Genomic DNA, 19,035 nt, shown 5'->3' with positions numbered 1-19,035 from the left:
TATTTAGGTACAATGGGAAGTTTTTGAAAAGTTTTAAGGAGAGAGGGTGAGTCAGATTTTAGACTTTTAATAGATTATTTCTGCTTCTGTGAATGGAAGCAGGAACATCAGTTAGGAAGCTGCTGTAGACATCCAGATGAAAGATGATGGTAGTGAGTAGAGGTTGCTGAGAACTGGATTAATAATGCATTTTTGAGTGGGTATCATAGGATCTCAAGATTTCTGGCTTGGAGCGTGATGGAAAACTAGCGTCAGTTACCAATTCCTTTCCCCCAAAAAGCCATCCCTGGAAATCTAATGGAGAGAAAGGAAGGTAGATGGTGGGTGGGCATGTGGCATTCGACTGTGAGCACACATACTGCATCAGTGCAGTAACTCATATTGTGGAGCACTTACTATGTTCTAAGCACTGCACTCAACACTGGGCATTCTCACACCAACTCCATGAAGCAGGTCAAGATCTCTACCTTACAGATCAGGAAACAGAGAGACCATGAGGATAAGTGACTTTCTCAAGGTCACACACAGCTGGTAAGAGAAGCAAAGTGTTCTGGGGCCTGGCACAGTCTCTGTCATGGCCATGCCCCAGAGGAGTGCCTCAGGTATCTGAATGGTGTTGCAGTTTGCCGTTGCAAGGCTTTCAGTTCTGAGCAATGGCCCCCAATACTGTGGCACCAGAGCTTGGATACCTGGATGCTCAAGGCCCCTGAGTCCCTCTCATGTGTAGGCTCATGGCATAAACCTTTCGGAGTCCTTGTCTACATATTCCTGGCCCCAGCTTGCAAGCTTAGCTTTGCTCCCAGCTATGGATGGTGGATGATGCACTTAAGAAACCTCTTTCTTGGTTAACACATGATTCCCCAGACTTAACATCTGCTTTTCAACAAGAGTTTTAAAGCAAATGGAAAAAAAATCTTGTCTTTTGGACCCAAAGTTTTAAGTCCCCTTTGAGATCTGGGAAGTCAAATTCTCGGGCTAATGCCTGGTTTGATGGTGACGGGCATGGGAGTCTCTCGCATTTTTTAGGCATATTCCCGGGAATGGCTTTCTTCCCCTACTCCAACACAATGAGCTCTCAGGCCAGCTGTAACATCTCTCCAGGGGTCCTCTGGTTTTCCTCCTTCTCTTTGTTCCGTCAGTTTCCTTTCCTGCCAGCTCCCATTCTTCCCACCAGCAGGAAGAGAGGACAAAACCCGGAGCCAAAGCTTCCTTCAGCTGGCCCGCACCATGCCCTGGACAGCTCTGAGACATGCAGAGAACAATGGAGCCCTGGAGAGCCTGGGGCCGGCTTCCTCTGGACAATCTTCATCCTCACCTGATGTTTCTGCTGAAGTCACTTTGCTCTCATGGAAAGGTGTTGGCAGTTGTGCCTTGGGGGTTGAGGTTTCCCTGTGTCCATATGGAGAGGGACCCTGTGTGCTAAGAAAGGGGAGGAAAGTTCGTGAACTTGAAATTCTCAGTATACTGCATCCCTGGTTCTTCGATCACCCAAACAAGAGGGCAGAGCTCAAGGCCAGCCAGGTCTTGCCTTTCCCTGGCCTGTACCTAGAGACGAAGGTCCCGGCCCATATGGCCTCAGCCCAGGCTGGAGGCCAGTGCAGAGGCTCCTGCCTCTCTCTGCCTGAGTTCTTTCTCTGGTGTGCCTGGAGCCACCCTTACCCTGTGAGGCAGGGCTGTTGGTCAATAAAGGCTCCAGCTCCCTTGCTACTTGGTGGGCAGATTCTGAGGTGTGTCCTGTGGTGTCTCAGTGGGTCCCCAGGGTGGGTGGCACAGTGCTCCTCCCCACACTTCCCATCTCCCTTCTCCCTTCCCCATGTGCTCCCATGCAAAGCACTTGCATTCAAATCCTTGTCTCAGGCTGTGCTTCTGGGGAAAACCCAATCTTGGAAAAGTGCTGCTAGAGATCTTGTTTCTACTGGTAGTTATAGAGGACAGGGGATGGTCATTTTGAGTGACAAGAACAAGTTGAACATCATAGAGATTTCCTTCAAGAATGAACAAAGCGTGGCTGGGGACAGTGGCTCACGCCTATAATCCCAGCACTGACTGGGAGGCTGAGGCGGGCGAGTCTCTTGAACCCAGGAGTTTGAGACCACCCTGGGCAACATAGTGAGACCCCATTTCTACAAAAGACAAGGAAAGAAAGAAAAAAGAGCAAAGTAGTTTGTAGCTCCAGTGGAACAGCCTGCTTCTTGCTTTTTAAATTTTTATTGAAGTATCACTTCCATGCAAGGAAGTGCACACATTTTAACTGTATAATTCAGTGAAATTTTCCATGTGTCTATGACTAGGTAGCTACCACCTGGAACAGGATGCATTTTGAACACCCTTGAAGTCTTCCTTGTTTCTCTTCCGAGATGAGGACCATCCTCTACCAGTATTTGAGCTTCCATCTCTATGGATTAGCTTTGCCTTCTCTTGAATTTCATTCAATGAAATTTTGGTTTTCTGGGGCCACTGTAACACATAACCACAAAGCATGTGGCTTAAAACAACCGAAACTGATGCTTTCAGAATTCTGGAGTTTGGAAGTCTGAAATCAAGGGGTCAGCAGGGCTGTGCTTCCTCTGAAGGGTCTAGGGGAGGATCCTTTCCTGCCTCTTCCTAGCTCCTGGTGGCTCCTGGCAGTCCTGGGTGTACCTTGACTTGTAGTGAAATCATTCTCCAATATCTGTCTCCATTATCACATGGCCTCATTCTCTGTGTCCTCTCCTCTTGTTATAAGAACCCCATTCATTAGATTCAGGACACATCCTAATTCAGGGTGGCCTCATCTTAATTTAGTTACATCTGCAAAGACCCCACTTCCAAGTACAGTCCCAATCTGAGATTCTAGGTGGATGTGAGTTTTGGGGAGATGCTATTCAACACCCTATGGAAATGACACAGCACATGCCCTTGTGTCTGGCTTCTTTGGCATCATGTGTGGGCTCATCCATGCTATTGCACGGGGCAGCTGTTCACTCCTTTTCTTCCTGTGGAGTGTTCCATTGAGTGTCTATGCCACAAATTATGCATTTAGTCTGCTGTTGATGGACTTCACCTTGTTTCCAATACACGGCTATGATGACAGACCTGCTGTGGACATTGTTGTCTGTCTTTGGGTTGACCTAACACCCTTTCCCATAGGTCTTTACCTAGGACTGGAGTTGACAGCCTGTCTTTGAAGGTTGGTAATTAAACTCTGCAGGATTTTTGGGCTCCATTAGCCATTTCTGTCAGTGGGTGGAGGGAGAATCCATGTTGGGTGCATATCTGAATGAGCTGTTCCTGCCAGACTCCTGACTGGTGAAGGTCAGGGGAGGGGACTCCGGGCAGCTCCAGATCCCACTTGATCGTTCAGCGTCTGAGGAAGACGCCCAGAGAAGGAGCCTCCCCCAGAGCTGCAGTGAGCCCTTTTCAGCAGGGGCAACTGGGTCCTCTCCTTAGCCAGGCGTGGCTGAGGTCTTATGGGAACCTGCAGTGCCTCATTGAGAGGAGAAGGTGCCCTAGAAGTTCTCTTCCTAAAAGGATGTGGTAAATAGAACAACTTGGGGACTGAGCAGTCAGTGGGACTGGCGTCTTGACCAATAAGTAGAAAACATGATTGCAGACTCCAGTCTGGGTGACAGAGTGGGGCCCTGTCTCAATAAAATAAAATAAAATAAAATAAAATGCATATGCTATAAAATTCACCCTTTTAAAGTGTGCAGTTCAGTGGTTTTTGGTATATTCACAGAGTTGTACAATCATCACTCTCTGATTCCAGACCTTTTTCATCACCCTGGAAATAAATCCCATATCTATTAACAGTCCCTCTCCAATTCCTCTCTTCCCTCTGGGAAGTAGATTGGAAACCACTAAGCTACTTTCTGTCTCTATGGATTTGCTTATTCTGGACATTTTATATAAATGGAATCATCCAGTATACGGTTCTTTGTGTCTGTTTTTTTCACTTGTCTTAATGCTTTCAAGATTTACCCATTTTTCATTTCCCTTTATGCCTGAATAACATTCCATTGTATAGATAGACCACATTTTGTTTATCATCCTCCTGTTTTAATGTTCCCCTTTGAAATCTGATCTCCACACATGCAGCAGGTACAATCAATGACTCTCATTTTGTAGTAATTATTCCATCTTCAAAGACTCACCTATTTCCTCTTTTTAACGTATGTGATAACTGATACAGAGCAGATATAAAGTGCACACATCTCAAGTGAGAAGGTAGCTAAGTTTTGACACATGTCTATACCTGAATGACCACCAGCCAGATGCAGACATAGAATATTTCATCTTCCCACTGGGCTCTCAAGCCTCCTCCCAGGCCATATCATCTGCCTGTACCTCCTTCCCAAGGAAACCACTATTCTAGTTTCTATCACCTTAGATTAGCTCTGCCTACCCTTAAACCTCATAGACACGGAGCTGTACAATATATCATTTTTTGCATGACATTTTTGCTTAGCAATCAACCCATGAGATTCACTCATGCTGTGTGTGGTAATAGTCTCTTCTTTTTGGTTGCTGTGTAGTAGTCCATTGTATGGCTATGCCACCATTTAGCTACTCTTCTATCCATGGACATTTGAGTTACTTGTAGCTATTGTGAATAAGGTGGATATGAACATTTTTGCATGTAACATTTGGGAGCCATAAGCTCTCACTTCTATTGAGTATTTACTGAGAAGTAGAATTGGTGGGCCATAAAATAAGCACGTTTAGTTTGAATAGATACTGCCCAGTTGTTTTCCAAAGTGAGCTGTGCCAATCCCACCAATAGTGCATGGGAGCTGTAGTTGTGCTACATCCTCATCAATGTTGGTGTCAGTCATCCTGGTACATAGTAGCATCTGGGTATAGTTTTAATTTGCATTTAACTGATGATGAGTGAGATTAGGCACCTTCTTATGTGCTTATTGGCATTTAGATAGCCACCCGTTACTTTCGAGTCATAGTTTCCTTTACAATGGGGCAAAGGGATCATGCCTTTCTTTTTCTCTTAGTTTCCTTAAAAATTCACCCTTGTCAATTTATACTTAATTGCACAAGTATTGTATGGATACATTTTCATTGTCTCTTCACACCCTTGCTAACATTGGATATCACCAGACCTTTAAAGTGAGAAGAGAAATCAGTCTTACTGGTATTTTAATGGAATGTGCATTTCTCTAATTATTAGTGAGATTAAGTATTTTTTCTTATGTTTTTTGGACACTTGTATTTCTTCCATGTATTGCCTTTTCACATCCTTTGCCAATTTTTAAAATCAGATTATTTCTCTTCCTCATTGATTCTGGAAGTTTTTTATACAGTCTATATAAGAATCTGTTATCTCTTATATATTGTAAATACTTTCTTTTCTTCTGTTGATTGTATTTTTATGTATTTATTTATTTTTTTCACATAGGGTCTCACTTTTTGGCTCAGGCTGGAGTGCAGTGCATTAAACAATAACCTCTAATTCCTCCCCCTCCCAGCCCCTTGTAACTTCTATTCTATTTACTGTCTTTAAGAATTTGCCTATTCGAGCTACCTCATATAAATGGAATCATACAATATTTGTCCTTTTGTGGATATTAATCTTTTCATTTATTTATAGATTCTTTGTTTTTGTTTTTGAGACAGGGTCTTGCTCTGTTACGCAGGCTGGAGTGCAGTAGTACGATCATGGCTCACTGCAGCTTTGGCCTCCTGGACCCCAGCAATCCTCCCACCTCAGCCTCCTGAGTAGTTGGGACCACAGATGTGCACCACAATACCTGGTTAATTTTTAAAATTTTTTGTAGAGACAGGGTCTCCCCCCATTGCCCAGGCTGGCCTAAAACTCCTTGGGCTCAAGTGGTCCTCCCACAGTGTTGGGATTACAGGCCTGAGTCACTGCACCTGGCCTTGATTGTATTTTTAAAAGACTTTTTTTTGTTTAGAACTGTTTCAAACTTACAGAAAAATTGAGAAGATAGTACAGAGTGTTCCCATATACCCATGGCCAATGTTCCCTTTGTTAACATCTTGCATGAGTAGGGCACATTTGTTAGAAGGAATGAACCAGCACTGATACATGATCATCGTGTCTCTTTGGGCTCCTCTAGCTGTGACAGTTTCTTAGACTTTCCTTGTTTTTGGTGACCTTGATAGTTTTGAGAAGTACTGCTCAGATATTTTCCCAAATGCCTATTTATTAAATTTGTCTAATGTTTTTCTCTTGACTTGACTGGGGTTATGAGTTTTTGAGAGGAAGTCCACAGAAGTAAAGTGCTGCTTTTCTCACATCACATCAGAAGTACATATGATCAACATGATTGATCACCACTGATACTGACCTTCATCAGCTGGCTGAGGTCGTATGTGTCAGGGTCCTCCACTCTAAGGTTACTCTTCTCCCCCATTCCATACTGTCCTCTTAGGAAGGAAGTCACTATGCTTACTCCACATTTAATGAGTCAGGAGTTATGCCTCACCCCCTTGAGGCAGAGTATCTGCATAAATTATTTGAAATTTATCAGTCCAAGGGACTTGTCCCTCCTCCCCCATTTATTAATTTATTCAATCATTTATTTGCAATAGTGAGGACTCAGGGGTATTTATTTTATACTTTGAATGATAATCCAGCACTGCTTTGTTTTGTTGCTCAAATTGTTCCAGCTTTGGCCGTTGGGAGCACTCTCAGTTGGCTCCTGTGTTTCTTTGATGTAGCTCCATTAATATGCATTTGTTTTTTGATTGTTTTTGAGTGCCTCCTTATTTTCTGGCACTACAAAATACTCCAGGCTCCTCTTGCATATTTCTGTCAGAGGCATAGAATTGGCCATTTCTCCAAGGAGCCCTGGTACCTTTCATTGGAGAGTGTTATTAGAAACCAAGGTCTGGGTGCTAGGTATGTTTTTTGCTACTGGGGTGCTGTTTCTTTTAGTCCTTCTCAGATGACAGAGCAAGGAAATATTCATGTGTATACTAACCTGTGAATATCACATATCTATACATATTTCTATATGGAATCTTCTGCCCCTGTATTAAGCTAGACATGAGTTCATACTGATGCCTCCAACTCCGCTCTGTTACCAAGTGGATCATTCTAGCCTCCTCCCCTGGCTTATCTGTAAATTTGCATTCCAACAGTGAGCAACCTGGCTCCTACCATCCACCATTTGTTTAATTAATTTTCAATTTCAGTATGCACGTATCAGAATTGTTAATGCATATCCCCATGAGAACAAACTTTATTAAATAGAGTAAGGTACAAAACTCATATGAGAGAAGAGGCCTTGGTGACTGACCATAGATGGGATTATCTTAGCCTGCTTGTGTTGTTATAAAAGAATACTTAAGGCTTGGTAATGTATAAAGAAAATAGGTTTACTTGGTTCATGGTTCTGCAGACTGTACAAAAAGCATAGCACCAATACCTGCTTCTGATGAGGGCCTCCGGCTGCTTCTACTCATGGTGGAAGGGAAAGGTGAACCACTGTGGGCAGATCACATGGGGAGAGAGGAGGCAAGAGGAGGGAGGAGGAGGTTCTACACTCTTCAACAACTAGCTCTTGAGGGAACTAAGAGTGAGAACTCACTCCCGTGAGGATGGCTGCAAGCCATTCATGAGAGATATACTCCCATGACCCAAACCTCCCAGTGGGCCCTACCTCTGACATTGGGGATGAAATTTTAACATGATATTGTTTTTGGAGGGGAGGCCAAATATCCAAACCATAGCAATGAATCTTATTTGCAGCTGGCCTGTGTTGGTTCAGTGCTTAACTTCAGTGGTATTTGGGAGTCCGGTAAAGACCCTCAGCCAAAATACTAATTGATTGTTCTTGCTGGTGATTTATAAGATGCTGTTTAAAGTCCAGAACTCCCTGGGAGGCATGCTGCAGCAGTATGTCTATATTATTTCTTAAACATATGTAGATTGATGATTTGCATTTGGTTTACATGTTTACCCAGCCTGATTTAAGCTATGTAATTAGTGGGGTATACAAAACCCCTTTGTAAGCTGTGCTTTAGCTTCCCAAGACCAAGGGATTACACACATATCAAGAAGAAAGTGCTCTTTCTCATGATGTGGAAATATTTCTTCATGTTACTGATAATGCAATAAAGTGTATATGCTTCTGAGTGATTTGCTAATGTGTATGTCAGCAACACATTTAGTATCCAGAATGGCTTGAAGTTACGCCTTCAGGGCCAAAATAACATAATGTTAAATTCTGTGGATTCAATAACAGAATTCATTAAGAAATCTGCACTGTGAGGTAAATGATTAAACACTGACTCTTTCTCAACATTAGATAATTCTTTTTATTCATCAGAGAAATGTGATTTATGACACATTTAAAAGCATGTTTAAGGCCGGGCATGGTGGTGTATACCTGTAGTCTCAATTACGTGGGAGGCTGGGGTGGGAGGATTGCTTGAGCCTAGTAGTTCTAGGCTGCAGTGCGCCATGATCACACCTGCGAATAGCCACTGCACTCCAGCCTGGGCAACATAGCAAGATCCCATCTCTAAAAAAGAAATTTTGTTTTAAAGCATGTTTAAAACATACATACACCAGCCTGGCCAACATAGCGAAACCCTGCCTCTACCAAAAATACAAAAATTAGCTGGGCGTGGTGGCACGTGCCTGTAATCTCAGCTACTCGGGAGGCTGAGGCAGGAGAATTCCTTGAACCCGGGAGACAGAGGTTGTGGTGAGCTGAAATTGTGCCACTGTGCTCCAGCCTGAGCAACAGAGGGAGACTCTGTCTCAAAAAACAAACAAACAACAAAAAAACCATACATAGAAATGTTCCAGTAGAATACAAAGAACCACTTTCTAGAACTGAATGCACCAGAGAGGATTAGAAACCCACTTATTCTCTCCCAGCTTCAAGTATTTAACGTTCCTACTTTTCCATGTGGCAGGCTTGCTGACTCAGATCTGAGGGCGTTGAAAGACAGATTCACAATTTCTGGTCCACATTTGATGCAAATATTTAGAACTATCTAGCAGAGCTTGCTGCCTTTCCAACAATCCAGTTAGTGAATTGAGAATGTTCTCATTTAATAGAAATGAAAGGTAAACGAAGGATCCACCTGGCCATGGGACTGGAGGAATGACCCAAGCCATGCTTCATAGAGGCACAGATAGACACCCTCAGGGAAGCCGAGACCCTTTGAAAAAAGGGCCTGGTGTGTGTATTTTCACACTGCCCCCTGCTGCCTGACACTGGAACATTGATTCTTCCTGCTGACACTGGAACATTGATTCTTCCTGTGGCTCTAGGACGACCTAACAGGATGAGGCCAGCGGCCCCCCGCAAGGAAACTTGAGCTAGAGGCAGTTGGATTTGGCTGAGAAGCTCTCCTCAGGGAAGGCCAGGTCTGGGAGTGGGTTTGAACAGCAGTGGAGAAATAACTTCCATAGGGCATGTCAGAGTAAGTTCTAATGTTTCCAAGAGAATGGGACAGGATCTTAGTGGAATTTAGAAGCCAGGCAGGTGGAAAAGCATCGAGGACCCCATCCCAAGGGCTCGAGTCCCTAGAGACAGCCTGGAAAGATTGGGTGCCAGCTGCAGAGAGGAGAGCAAGGCGACCAAACGCAGGGTAAGGTCTGGAGGTGCTCATAGTTCACTACGGGACATGTACATGAAAGTGAATAATTATGTCACAAGGTGCCAAGGGGGCTAGTTACCTCACATAGGATCTTAGAAAAGGTCTCCTGGAGACCATGTCTGAGCTGGTCCTGAGGTGTGAGTAGGGATTCTCCGCAGGGCGGGGAAGGACTTGAAAGAGTCTGGCAATATGGAGCACATCAGGATTATGGAAGGTGAGCTTGGAGAACAAGGCAGAGTCTAGCCTGTAAAAGGCCTCTTGCAATTTGTTGAGGAGCCATGACCTTCTCCCATGCATGGTGAAATGCCCTTAAAGGATTTTGAATAGATTTAAAAGACACTCAGAAACAAAAAACGGTAGATTCAAAATAGACGGTAGGGATCACTTTCTTCCGTTTTCTTTGAAGAATCAGAAGTGTTTACCACCACCTGGATTGTTTTTGGGCTTTCAGGTGAGTGGGAAAACAAAGAAATTCATGCCTGATCACGTTGAGCCACTTATATAATGTTGCTTTGACACTAATGGAGATGTAACTTCTCTTAAGACATAATAGAATCTCCTAAGTGGGTGTGGGAATCGTAAGAAGGAGGAATCTGGGCTTCTACAAGCAAGATAGCATGTATTCATTTATTCAGTCCGTCAGTCGCTGGATCGATGCGCTTAGCTTTGTGCTCTGTGCTGGGTGCTGTGTGGGATATAAAAGAAGGTGAGGCCGGATGCGGTGGCTCATGCCTGTAATCCCAGCACTTTGGGAGGCCAAGGCAGGTAAATCATGAGGTCAGGAGATCGAGACCATCCTGGCCAACATGGTGAAACCCCGTCTCTACTAAAAATACAAAAATTAGCTGGGCATGGTGGTGTGTGCCTGTAATTCAGCTGCCTGGGAGGCTGAGGCAGGAGAATAGCTTGAACCAGGGAGTCAGAGGTTGCAGTGAGCAGAGATTGCACCACCGCATTCCAGCCTGGCAACAGAGCGAGACTCCGTCTCAAAAAAAAAAAAAAAAAAAAAAGAAGAAGCTGAAATTCCAGCTCTTATCCCCCAAGGAATCTGTACATCTGTACTCTGCTTGGGAATCCACAGAAGAAGGAAAGAATGTCAGCAAAGTAAGATCATGCTGCATGACCTCAGGATAGATGTTAAGGACATTTTGATGGGATAAAGGGAATCTTTGCTGGTTCAGAGATGAGCTTTACTGGCTTTGAGCTAGGTGATAGACATAAGTGGGTGGAGTGCAACTGGGGAGAATTTCAGGCCTGGGTAAGGGCCAAGTGTGAATGGATGGTCTCATGTAGGAAGCCATCAGGATGGGCATAGCAAATCCAGGAGTCCTCTAGCGATGGAAAGAAGACCTTTGCTGATGTAGGAATCGCATTGCAGGTCAGTACTCCTCAGTGAACCTGGAGACCCTGTTGCTTCCTGTTTCCTACCTCAAGGCACTCAGTCTTACAACTTTGGGCTACATCTCTGAGACAGTAGACTCTGGAGATACTAGCCATATCTTCATCTTTAACATTCACTCAGGATGAGCTGATAAAGCACCTCTTTCATGAAATAGCTCTATAATTTCTATAATTAGAAGTTGAAACTACTCTCATCACATCTTTTGATGTTTATATGAACACTCTTCCGTTAAAAAAAAGATTGCCCTAGTTTTTAGGGCTAATATTAGATGTTTCTGGCATATTCTTTACAAAGCCTTCAAACTAAGTTATGGTATAATATTTACAATTAGAAAAACAAATACCCAAAGCATGTTTAGAGGTATTTATATCTTTTCTGGTGTCAATTGGATGTGGAGAGGCCACCAGTGCTCTGAATCCACAAGCTAAGATGAGCTACTTGTTAGGCTTGGCTGTTTGGAATTGTCTGTTCTTTGCAAAAAGCAGACAAAATGAAGATATGGTAGTTAGTGGGATGAGTGGGCCACCCAGAAAAGTCAAAGTTCAGGTTGGACTCATTTTCTCATGTATTTAAGTGTCTTTGCCATTTGTTTACCTTCTCCTGTGCCTCCACCTCTCATCATTAGGAGATGGGACCAGCATGCTCGGAAGCCCACTCAGCCTATGCACTCAGCAGGTTGGAACTATTAGGGAAGTACAGCCTTTGGGAGCTGTCCTTAACCAATGATGGACAGATCTTGGTGTATAAATTCCCCAGCTCCCTCACCCTGCAGGCAGCATAACCCTGAGGAATATGTTCTACTCTGGCATCCAGGGGCCACCCAAGCAGAGTGAAGCTCTGGTTGCCCATGCAATAAACATGCTAACACAGCCTTTTTGGGCTACCTTCCCTTCCCTTTTTCCATTCCCCACTTGCAGCATTTGCAGGGATCACCTCCCAAATAAACCACTTGTACATGAATCCTTGACTTCGCATCTACTTCTTGGTGAATCCAGCCTCAGGCAATGAGTAACTCACATAGAGACGGCCTGCTATCTAAGTATAAGCGAAGATGAAGGAAGACTCTATTTTCTTTGGACCTGATCAAGTTTATTTACAATCTTGATTTTATTATTATTATTAATTTATTATTTATTTATTTATTTATTTATTTATTTATTTATTTATTTAATCGAGACTGAGACTTGCTCTGTTGCCCAGGCTGGAGTGCAGTTGTGTTCTCGGCTCACTGCAACCTCCACCTCCCAGATTCAAGTGATTCTCCTGCCTCAGCCTCCGGAGTAGCTGAAATTACAGGTGTGTGCCACTACACCCGGCTAATTTTTTGTATTTTTGTATTTTTATGGGGTTTCACCATGTTGGACAGGCTTGTCTTGAACTCCTGCCCTCAAGTGATCCACCAACCTTGGCCTCCCAAAGTGCTGGGATTACAGGTGTGAGCCACCATGCCCGGCCTACAATCTCGATGTTAGACTTCACTTATTTTCTTCTGCTCTGTAACCCAGTGTGGACTGCAGTGGTGCAATCATAGCTCACTGCAGCCTCAAATTCCTGGGCTCAAGCAATCCTCCTGCCTCAGCCTTCTGATTAGCTGGGACTACAGGCATATGCCACCACACCCAGCTAATGTATTTTTATTTTTTGTAGAGATGAGGTCCCACTAGGTTGCCCAAATATCCAGCCCTAAAAGATAAAATCCTGGTTTCTGCCAAAAACCTTGATGATGTTCTGTTTTCTTTCACCGAATTCAACATGTTTTCACGTAGAACAGTTTCAAACACACGTTTCATAGAAGCTCAGAAAAGACATTTTTGGGCCCAGTGGGCACTCACAGAAAGATACAAATATCCAGCCCTAAAAGCTAAAAGTAAGGTTTGTGCCAAAACACTTGATGACGTACTGTTTTCTTTCGCTGAATTCAACATGTTTTCACGCAGAATAGTTTTCAAACAAATGTTTTGTAAATGCTTAACAAAGACGTTTTTGAGCCTAATAGACTCATAAAATGATACAAATATCAAGGCCTAAAAGCTAATAGAAAGCCTTGGGCTTACAGAGCTAGAAAGAGATAACAAGTTCTGCCCATGCCACACAGCCCAGTACAGGTTTATCAGGGCACCTTTTTCTGCTCCATTCTCTCACTTTTTCCTGGACTCTGCCCAAGTCTCACTTCTAATGTCCTAGGACCAGCTATGTGTCTGCCTTTGAGCTCCCACAGCAAATCCCCAAGTTCCCTTTGCGCCTCTGATGTTTCCCTATCACAGTAGACTGTGGACTTTCCAGAGCAGGACATTGTAGGATTTTTGCCAATCTCATTATACATGATTCCCCTCTAAAACTCAGTAAAGCTTGATTAGAAAACACAAATGGCCACTCTTTAAGTCTTGACCATATACTCCAGGGACAGCCATTTATAAAGCTCCCAAGGCACACCTGAGTCCAGCACTGATGCCACCCTTGTGCCAGGCCTGTCTTTTAGGGCAGATCAGACATCCTGTGACCATGCCTCAGACAGGCATTGGACATCTCCAAGAGCAACAAGTTCAACTCCTCATAGACAAGTGTATTCTTTTTACAAATTCATTATTTATTTATTTTTTAGAGTCAGGGTCTTGCCCTGTGACCCAGGCCAGAGTGCAGTGGTGTGATCATGGTTCACTGCAGCCTTGACCTCCTGGGCTCAAGTGATCCTTCTGCCTCAGCTTCCTGATTAGCTGAGATTACAGGCATGCACCACCACACTCAATGAATTTTTAAAATTTTTGCAGAGACAGGATCTCGCTATGTTGCCCAGGCTGGTCACGAACTCCTGGCCTCAAACGATCCTCCCACTTTGGCCTCTCAAAATGTTGGGATGACAGGTGTGAACCATTGTGCACCACAGAGAAGTGTATTCTTATTGATGAAAATGACAGTAATATTGGAACTGAGACCAAGAAGAATTGTCACGTGAATGAAAACATTGGGAATGGATTATTGCATCAAGCTCTTAGTGTCTTCTTACTCAACACCAAAATGAGCTACTGTGACAGCAGAGATCAGATGCTGAAATTACTTTTTGAGCCAGTTTCACCAATACTTGTTTGTAGTCATCCATTAAGTAATCCAGACAAGCTTGAGAGAAATGATGTCATTGGCATAAGTTGAGTAGCACAGAGGCATCTAAAAGCTGAATTAGGAATTCCCATGGAAGAGGCTCCTCCAGAAGAAACCTATTATCTAATATCAACTTGCAGCGAAGTCCAATCTGATGGCATCTGGGGAGAACATAAAACTGATTATATTTTGTTTGTGAGGAAGAACATAACTTCGAATTCAGATCCCAGTGAGATAAAAAGCTATTTTCTGTATGTCAAAGGAAGAGCTAGAACTTCTGAGAAAAGTAGTCATTGGTGAAATTAAAATAACACCATGATTTCAAGTTATTATGGAGACTTTTCTCTTTAAATGGTGGGATAACTTAAGTCATTTGAATCAGTTTATTGACCATGAAAAAATATATAGGATGTGGATGTGGAGATAAATGATTAATAAAGTACTGAAAACTTTCTCTACTTAAACTTAGAATAGGCTGGGCACAGTGGCTCACGCCTTGTAATCCCAGTAATTTGGAAGGCTGGGGCAGGCGGATCGCTTGAGCCCAGGAGGTCAAGACCAACCTGGGCAACATGGTGAAACCCTGTCTTTACTAAAAATACAAAAAATTAGCTGGGCATGGTGGTGCATGTCTGTGGTCCCAGTTAGTCAGGAGGCTGACGCGGGAAGATCGCTTGATCCTGGGAGGTCTAGGCTACATTGAACCATGATCATGCCACTGCACTCCAGCCTGGATGATAGAATGAGATCCTGTCAAAAAAAAAAAAAAAAAAAAAAAAGACTGGGCATGGCGGCTCATGACTATAATCCCAGCACTTTGGGAGGCCGAGGTGGGTGGATCACCTGAGGTCAGGAGATCGAGACCAACCTGGCCAACATGGTGAAACCTTGTCTCTCTAAAAATAAAAAAAATTAGCCAGGCATGGTGGCGGGTGCCTGTAATCCCAGCTACTTGGGAGGCTGAGGCAGGAGAATTGCTTGAACCCGAGAGACGGAGGTTGCTATGAGCCAAGGTTGTGCCGCTGCAACTCCAGCCTGGGCGACAGAGTGAGACTCCGTCTCAAAAAATAAAAAACAAACAAACAAAAAACCATAAAACCCCCAAAACTTAGAATAATTTGAAAAAAAGTTGGCTCCCAATTAGAATACTCATATGCCACCTTGATACTTTACATGTGTGAAAAACACATTTTCTTTCTCTTGTATCACACATACTATATATATGCACTGATATTTGTAAAAGTCATGTATAAGAGATCATTGTAAAAAAGAGACAACAAATAAAAATTAATTTAACTGTCCAAACACATGTTAATGACAAGTTTGGACAAGTAGGTAAAGCTCTTCACTTTTCACATGTTGCAACAAACATTTTGAGAACATTTGTAGAGTGCTTTTCTATTTCCCAGGTGCTTTATATATAATTTAATTTTTGTCATAGTCCAGAAAAGTGTTCAAAGGAAACTATGTGCTTAGCTAACTCAAAACAGTTCTAATTAACTTTCCATATTAATAGATTAGACTGGTAGAGCAGATTCAAGAACAATTAAATGGTATATAAATAATATGTCCCAATTTCTATCTTTCTAAGCTGAGTTTGTGGTTTAATCATTCTGGAAGTATCACTTGATACTTAAAGTCAAGCATTGCTTTTGATAATGACATTGGTTAGGTTAAATATTCTTTTAAGTAGTATATGCAAATTAGTCAAGTCTGTGTTTTCAGAATTACATTGAACAGAGAGGCTATTCATAAAATGGGAATTGAGTTGCACTTTACAACAGGGTTTCTTAACCTGGGCATGGTTGACATTTGGGCTGCATATTCCTTTGTTATGGGGTTCCATCCTATGCATTGTAGGATGTTTAGCAGCATCCTTGGGTTCTACTCACTGAATGCCATTATCTCCTCTGCCCCGATGACAACAAAAATTACATCAGATATTTCCAAATGTTCCCAGGGAGGCAAAGTCACCAGTAGTTGAGAACCACTGTTCTGCAAAGTCAAGCCATCTTGTAGGGGAAAAAAAAAATAACAGAAAGAAAGGCTAGTGTTCATGTTAAACAGATTCAGATTATGAAATATATATATATATCAATATTTAAAATTTAGCCTTGATTAATGCACCTTTAAAAGCTTGGTATAGCTAGATTTCTCAAATTTTAAATCTTAACACAGCTTTATTATCCTTAAAGGTTATATAATAATGTGTAATGAGAAAAAAATAAAACTCTGTTTCTTTTAAAGCTGAATGTTTTATAGATTCAATAGAATAACTCATGCTTTGCTAACCCTGAACAGTTAATTTATAATTTCAGGAGAAACTGCATAGCAAGTATTTATTTTATTGAAAAGGAAAAACAATAAAAATTACTACATAAAAAAATAAAGCTACTGAAATAGATCTTCCCCTAAAATAAATGACTTCACTCTGGAACAGGACTGAGTGACATTAAGCATGACTTTGCCCAATTCTGTAAAGCCAAGTCATGCTGCACAAGCTGGCACACAGAGGCCTGAGAAGATGTCCTGGAGTAGGAAGAATCCTGGGGGCTCCACATCCACCTTGGGAGGAGAAACAAGTGAGACAGGTGGTGAGGACAAGAAGCCTGACAAAAAGCAGAATCCAAATGGGATCCCTCAAGCTCATCAACGTGCCAGATTTAACTCATTCTTTTTTTTTTGAGAAGGGTCTTGCTCTGTTGCCCAGGCTGGAGTGCAACAGCAGGATCATGGCTCACTGCAGCCTTGACCTCCTGGGCTCAAGCGATCCTCCCATTTCAGCTTCCCAAGTAGCTGGGACTACAGGTGCATATCACCACGCCTGGCTGAGTTTTTATTTCTTGTAGAGACGGGGTCTCGCCATGTTGCCCAGGCTGGTCTCGAACTCCTGGGTCAAGTGGTCCTTCCGTCTTAGCCTCCCAAAGTGTTTGGATAAGAGGCATGAGCCACTGCACCTAACCTAGACTTAACTCTTAACCTTCTTTTTCTCTTCCATTGCTCCTGCAGCTGTGGCTGCCTGCAGCCCATCCTGCCCCCAGCACCTAGAGTCATCTTTAGAAATGCAAGCCTGATCGTGGAATCCACCTTCCTAACACCCTTCAGTGCTCTCCTCTTCGTTACACCCTTGCTATACAAAGGACAGTCCATGGACCAGCACCATCAACATAACCAGGGAGCTTGTTAGAAATGTAGAATCTGGTCCATCCCAAACCTGCTGAAGCAGAAGCCGCATTTTGCCAAGATCCCAGGGAATTTGTGTGCCCGTTATGGTTTGAGAAGTGCTTCCCAAGAGAACATACGGCAAGCCGGAGGGATCTTTGCAGATCTTGCTCCTTTCATTCTCTGGCCTCATCTTGTCACTCTCCTCCATCTGTGCCCACATCCCCACTGTACTGGACCACTTGCAGCTCCTTGAATGCAGCATAGTCTTGTTTTCTTTTTTGCAGTGATTCTACATCTTTCCCATCTTTTCCACCTGGATGCCTCCATCCATCCTTTCAGACTTCCCTTCTCTAGCAAACCTTTCTTGCTAATTCCCATGTCTAACACAACACTTCCCCACACTGCATGGCCATTATCCTTTCTGCATCAGACTGTGAGCACCTTGAAGGCAGTGGCAGTGACTCATTCATTGTGGCATCTGCAGATTCCAGTGGACTGCCAGGCATGCAATAGAAAATCAAAAAAGATTTACTGCTAAATAATCCTCAACTCCAGTGGCAGCTCCATGTGCCATTTCTCTTCTGCTCTGGCCTCGGCTCTTCCTGTGCCTACCTGGGGCTGGGCTTTCACTTAGGTGTCTGCATGGAAGGGAGAGCAACCTGGAGGACCATCGCCAATGCATCAATAGCCTCCCGGTTGAGATGACTTTAGCTCTGATTTGGAAGAACTATGACATTTCTTATAGAAGTGAATTATTATGTGTAAAGGCTACAAAGTAAACAGTTAAATTAAATTAACTGTGCTGGAGCAGGTCAAACAGGCTTCTGAGAGATGAACATACACATCTCTATTAACTCCACATTCAGTGAGTGTGGGTAAGTTGAAATTGGCTGGGTCACCATTTACATCATAGAAATTGGCAAATAGTACAAATTAGGGCTCCCTCACCCCTACTCGGGCATAGAGCTGGTACACTAGCACACCTCTGGTTATACATGCATACGTGTGCCACCAGATCAAAACACCTAACAGCAGGCACGTTGCCTCTGTTGCCCACCATTACAGCTCCCGCACGGAGCAGACAGACTCATGGCAGGAATTGAATGCATGTTTGTCGAGTGGAAGCATGAACAAATCCACAAAATGCCCAAGATGAGGCAAAGAAGGACATTAGCTCAAATGTTAAACGTAAGTTAGGAGCTGAGATAATGCCCAGAGGAAAAATGTTCTGTAATTCTAAGTAAAACCCATCTCTAAGGCAGGATGCTGCTTATGAGGGCTCCACAGACAGATGGGGGAGGCCTGGGTCCTGCCCTTGGAAAGAGTCTGACAGCTCGACTTCTGGAAACAGCCATCTGCACAGGTCAACATCTTCTTAGCTGACAGGGAGCAGATTTGCAGACCACATCACATTTGAAATTCCAGAAGAAACTTCTTGGAGTCTGCTCTTGTGCAAATGAGCCTAGAAAGCCCGTTAACTTTGGGTGGAGGCTTCCACCATTTGGCTATCCCAAGTGGGCCCAAAGCTAAGGAAAACCCACCAGCCCTTTGCTTCCTGCTTCCTCTATTTGTTTGCCCCAGGAAATCAGAGGTGATGACATGATTTGGCTTGGGCACGACAGGAATAAACGATATTTAAGAGACGTCATAAGCGCCTCCATTTTGTTCTTGATTGCTAAGTAGCCCCGAACCAGAACAGCCAATTAAAAAAATTAGAATCTTAATTACAGATTTTGAAATTCCAGCACACCACAACCGACATGGCTTGCACCTAGCCAGGACCCTGCCTGCACCTTACC

The 19,035-nt window shown here is 43.3% G+C and overlaps 1 long non-coding RNA gene and 1 pseudogene across 1 annotated transcript; both read left to right on the top strand.

Annotated features, from left to right (window-relative positions):
* The first annotated feature begins 9,495 nt into the window (after positions 1-9,495).
* Positions 9,496-18,884, top strand: LOC134757810 (uncharacterized). The gene is made up of 2 exons (XR_010132308.1): positions 9,496-10,024; positions 17,081-18,884. It is a non-coding gene; the product is annotated as an uncharacterized lncRNA (long non-coding RNA).
* LOC109024297 (isopentenyl-diphosphate Delta-isomerase 1-like) lies at positions 10,228-14,371 on the top strand (annotated as a pseudogene).
* Positions 18,885-19,035: the final 151 nt, after the last annotated feature.

The sequence above is a fragment of the Gorilla gorilla genome, chromosome 21, assembly GCF_029281585.2.
Source record: "Gorilla gorilla gorilla isolate KB3781 chromosome 21, NHGRI_mGorGor1-v2.1_pri, whole genome shotgun sequence".
Lineage (NCBI taxonomy): Eukaryota > Metazoa > Chordata > Mammalia > Primates > Hominidae > Gorilla > Gorilla gorilla.
This window is presented reverse-complemented; position numbering and strand designations above follow the sequence as displayed.